Source organism: Ovis canadensis, chromosome 18 (genome assembly GCF_042477335.2).
Source record: "Ovis canadensis isolate MfBH-ARS-UI-01 breed Bighorn chromosome 18, ARS-UI_OviCan_v2, whole genome shotgun sequence".
NCBI classification, from domain to species: Eukaryota; Metazoa; Chordata; class Mammalia; order Artiodactyla; family Bovidae; genus Ovis; species Ovis canadensis.
The window spans coordinates 38,518,616-38,524,319 of record NC_091262.1 but is presented as its reverse complement, the minus strand read 5'-3'; positions in this window follow the sequence as shown (position 1 = coordinate 38,524,319).

Genomic DNA, 5,704 nt, shown 5'->3' with positions numbered 1-5,704 from the left:
GTTTTAGCAGCTGGTCATGGATAGCCACCTCTGCCATGTCCTAATGATTACAGATGGCTCACTAATTGCACCGCATGTTCAGCCATGTATCTTGAAAGAAAAAGATCAAAGAATTTGTGCACCTGCCTTAAAACCACCACAGGTAACTACTATTAATAATCTTGTTTTTCCCTCTAAACATTTTTAAACACCTTTTTTTAAAACATTTTTTCATTTCACTAATTATTTTGCTACAATGTTACTTTTGATAACTCCCTAACATACTGTATGGGTCTAACACCAGTAACTTAACCAGAATCCCACTGGGAACATTTTAATTATTTTGAAGTTTTCGACATTTGAATAATACTACAAAAACATTTTGTCACATAAATGTCTATATGTGTGTTAGTCACTCAGTTGTGTCCAACTCTTTGCAACCTATGAACTGTAGCCTGCCAGGCTCCTCTGTCCAGGGGATTCTCCAGACAAGAACGTTGGAATGGGTTGCCATTCCCTTCTCCAGGGGATCTTCCCAACCCAGGGGTTGAATCCAGGTCTCCTGCATTGCACGCAGATTCCTCCTCATCTGAGCCACCGAGGAAGCCCAAATGTCTCTAAAATCCATGATTATTTAACAAAGCTAATAGGTAGACTAAAATGATCGTTCGTGTGGAAATGGTTTCAGCAACTCAGAGAATGGAGCAAAAACCAAGTGCTTAATAAGACATTGTCTGGACACTGTCCAGGGAGGAAGAGGTGGAAATCCTGGGAAGTGGTTTGCATCAGGAAGATTCCAGACTCCTGTGGGATGGTAGCATAATGGAGGATAGAAATAGCTGTCAAAGCCAGAGACCTTTTGCTGTGATTCAGCAGGGAGAGCATGAGGTGTGCCCAAGAGGACAGAAAAGAAAAAAGAATCCAGAGGAAGACAGTCAAGTGCTGAGACACGGTAAAACCCGAGTCTGAGGAGTCAAGAAAAAAAAAGGCCAAGATGACTCAGGACCCAGGAAAGGGATGGGTGAAAAGTCACTTCACGGTTTTCTGGAATCTATACCAAAAACTGAGTTTTGTATTTTCTATTTGTCCAACTCAAACTATTGGGGGATGTCAAAAAATCTTTAAAAGTTTATATGTATTTAATGAAATTCTATAGAGTGAATGTTTATCATCCAGGCAGAGAGACTGTGTGCACCCTGCTTATCCTTACTACTGGGGACAAATTTCTGGCCTTTAATCCTATTATTTTCAATTTATAAAATGGACATGACATTTTTCAGATTTGCTTAAAGTTTAAGTTCTTTGAGCAAAGATTGTGGCCAACTTTGCTTAAAGGCTGTTTGAAGGGTTAACAGGACTTTTCAGGTGGTGCTAGTGGTAAAGAACCCTCCCTGACAATGCAGGAGACCTAAGAGTTGCTGGTTCCATCTCTGGGCCAAGAAGAGCCTCTGTAAGAGAGCATGGCAAGCCACTCCAGTATTCTTGCCTGGCGAATCCCATGAACAAAGAAGCCTGGTGGGCTAAGGTCCATAGGTTGCCAAGAGTTAGACATGAATGAAGCGACTTAGCACGCAACAAGCACAAATAGTTGACATGCCTTAGAAGGGAGAGGTTGGCTACCGCCCTGTAGCGGCTAGAGGTTGTCCCCTGCCGATCAGGGCCACGTACTCACATTCTAGGCTTCTTTCCTCCGAAAGGGACTTTGTTTCTATTCCAGAAGAAAATACCGGATCTTTCCTACTGAGGAGGAGAGCAGGAGCAGATGCGTCAGCCATCTATTTAAGCTCTGAGTTTCATAACCTGGAATTTATGCATAAACCCCATTGCACACACAGGTACACATGCCTCTACCCTCTCCCCCTGTGGGGAACCAGGGCTAAGTTTACTCGGCAACGAAACAGTCTGATGCTTGCTCCAGAGATCTCATGATGGGCTGGTGTGTATACAGTTGGCTAGCATGTATGTTTGTATGCATACATATACACTTGTATACTGGTATAAATACATGCTACCCAGGTATACGTGCACACTCATAAAGACTCATATAAATAACTGTGGTAAGGTAACTCGTTAACTCAGAAGTAGGATCTCAGACCTGTCAGAATTTCAGACAAAATACCGAGAAATGGATCAACAGAAGCAGTGGGATGTCTCAAGATCAGGGTAAAAGGATGCTGACTTCCCCCACCTCCTGTCACTCACTTGATCTGATGAAACAAGCTGCCATGTTTTGTGCAAACCTATGGAGAGGCCTGAGCTTCCCTGGTGGCACTGGGGGTAAAGAACCTGCTTGCCATTGCTAGAGACCCAAGAGATGCCAGTTCAATCCCTGAATTGGAAAGAGCCCCTGGAGGAAGGCATGGCAATCCACTCCAGTATTCTTGCCTGGAGAATCCCATGGACAGAGGGAGCCTCGTACAGGGTTGCCAAGGGTCAGACACAGCTGAGGCGACTTAGCATGTACACACACACATATGGAGAGGACTGGGCTGCCCTGGTGGCTCAGCCGTGAAGAATCCGCCCGCTAATGCAGGAGACTTGGCTTTGACCCCTGGGTTGGGAAGATCTCCTGGAGAAGGAAATAGCAGCCCACTCCAGTATTCTTGCCTGGAGAACTCCACGGACATAGGGGCCTGGTAGGCTACAGTCCATGGGGTTACAAAGAGTCTGACATGACTGAGTGACTAACAAACAATAAATGGAGAGGCCCTCATCACAATAAACAATAAACGGAGAGGCCCACGTCACAAGGACAAAGGACAGCTTCCTGCCAACTGCCCCCAAGAACTGAATCCAGCCCCCACCTCATGTGTATGCTTGGAAGCACGTCCTTTCCATTCAGGCCTGTAGGGACCACAGCCCCAATCTGGTGAGACTCAGTATCAGAGAACCAAACTACACTGAACCATTAGAAATGGCGATGTAATAAAGGCTGTGACAAACCTAGATGCCGTATTAGAAACAGAGACATCACTTTGCTGACAAAGATCCGTCTGGTCAGCGCTATAGTATTTCCAGTAGTCAAGTACGGATGTGAAAGCAGGACCATAAAGAAGGCTGAGCACCGAGGAACTGATGCTTTGTTTAACTGTGGTGCTGGAGAAGGCTCATGAGAGTCCCTTGGATAGCAAGGAGATCAAACCAGTCAATCTTGAAGCAAATCAACCCTGAGTATTCATTGGAAGGACTGATGCTGAAGCTGAAGCTCCAATACTTTGGCCACCTGATGGGAAGAGCCGACTCACTTGAAAAGACTCTAATGCTTGAAAGATTGAAGGCATGAAAAGAAGTGGTCGACAGGATGAGATGGTTGGATGGCATCACCGACTCAGTGGACGTGAGTTAGAGCAAACTCTGAGAGAGGGTGAAGGACAGGGAGGTCTGGCATGCTGCCGTCCATGGGGTCACAAAGAGTCAGACATGTCTGAGTGACTGAACAAGAAGAATAAGGCTGTAGTTTTAAAACACCAAGTTTTAGGGTAATTTCCACTAATACGTGCCCTTACCTATCCTGTAAAACATGGCCCGGTCTCCCTCGCGTCCGTGCACACGGGTGTCCCTCCCACAGCAGCAGTGCTGCTGGCCATGCCCTGCGTGCACGTTCTCGGAGGGAACAGGGCCCAGAGCACCAGGGGTCACAGGGCTGCCCTGCCCTGGGCCTCTTCATCCAGAGGCCAGTGTTTAACAAAGAAGTGCCCTGGCATCTGGGGGTCAGCCACCACTGAGGGGCCACCCTCCCTTGCAGGAGCTGCTTTGGGCGGTCCTGTGGTGGGTCCAGCCTGGGAGCCCAGCCCTGCTCGAGCCACTCTGAGAGCAGGAGGCTGTCTGCTCTGTCCTGTTCACGTCTCAGCTAGAAAGCTGGATTGGGTTTTCAGTTTTTTTACCAGCAGCTTTTAGCTATATGTCAGAATAAAGTCAGCCACAGAGTTCTCTCCTTGATCTGCTTGGTCCTTCACGTTTCTCTGAATTCTCAAAGCAGCTGGAGCCCACAATGGGGAGGGGTGGGGTGTCTGGAGAGGAGGGGCTCGGGCACCAGCTGCCTGGTGCCCAGGACTGACTCGTCTATGTGTTTGTTTCCAGTTTACCCGCACTACTTCTGTAGGTGATTATACAGCGTCCAGAATACGACAAAGGCTACATTTTGAACTTGATGCAATCTTTAATCTGTCGATATTTGTTATATGGACCATAAGATATTTTATACAGAGTTTTTAATTAGTGAAAAATTCATGAATACCAAAGAAAAAAAATGTTCCTTATATTAATGTAAACTTATGACTTCATTTATATACTTCCTTTTTCTTGTATATCCAGGCTATGAATATCCTTTCAGATCAGTTCATGTTCTGATACCTGATTTTAGTCTTTCAAATGATTGTACTGTAATACTTGTCTGTATAAATCCTATGAACAAATATAGGGCTTTTGCAAATGATGCATTTATTGTCATTATTTTTGTTTAATTTTTAAATGTTAAGCCATGAGAGAAGGGGTTTTACTGCGATTGTAAAATCATCATGACATGGTGTGCATTATCCTTCCCGAATGTAACCAAGCTCTCCAACAATCACTCTGAAATGAGCGAACTTAATTTCAACCAATTGTTGTATTTTAACGACTGACCTAAACTGTACTTTGTTTCTGGGAAGAAATGCTTTTTGTCTGCAGCGTGAAGCGATTTAAAAGCACTGGGTGTTAAATGTGAGCTTCTAATGAAATTTGGGCTGAAAGGATAACTAGAAGACGACTATGAAAATCTCTCCTGTAACCTAGTCTCTGTGGACCCAGATCCCTCCTCTCCGGTGAGACTCTTCGAGGACCAATTGCGATGCCCTGCACCCGCTGCGGAGCCATCCAGCTGGACAGTGAGGGCGCCACATCCCCGACAGACAGACAGCACAGTGCAGCTCTGACAAAGGCCTTATTTTTCTGATGTAAATCATCTCTTTACATCTGTTTGTAAACATGTTTAAAGAATGGACCTAGGCATACATGTTTAGATTTTGATGACATAGCCATTTTGGATAGTATAAGTAGCAAATATAACTTTTACTTTTTCAGCAGCACATTAAAGCAGCCAGCAAGAGATGCGTTCAGATCATGGTGCCTTATTATGCAGCTGATCTCTCAGCAGACACAGATGGCACGTCTCTTTACATGTGTGTTCTGCCTTTCCTTGTACAATTCATTGTTAACATTCTGATTTTCTATTAATGTTTTGTGAACTTCCTGAATATGTGACAAAGTATGTACAGTCTACTTTTGAACTATTTCTTATCACAGTATGATTTATTGCTTTCCTTCAATAAAGGACTGAAGCAAAATTCCCACTGCCAATAAAGAGTGCTGAGGGTAAGCTGTACTCTCAATGAGAACAGACCAGAGCTGGTAATGGGAGCCCGTGTCATCACACGGACATTCTGTTAAGAGAAACGGATGGATACAATGGCAAGGCTAGAAGGTGGAAGTATAGGTGTCCCCAAAGACCTGGTATTCATGTCCTTGGCTCCGGAGACAAGGGACTCCATCACTTCAGCACCTGCGGGGACAGGGCCCCTCTGCTGCTGAGGCGTGGGCAGCAGGCCGAGGGTGGGAACAAAGTGCAGGTGTCGAGGCTCACCGTGGATCCCAGGGCGGGGAGGCCGAGGGCAACCCTGACGTGGACCCGAAAGATGCACTAGGGAGTGTACGTGTGCACACTTGTGTGTGGGAGCTTTTCATGTTA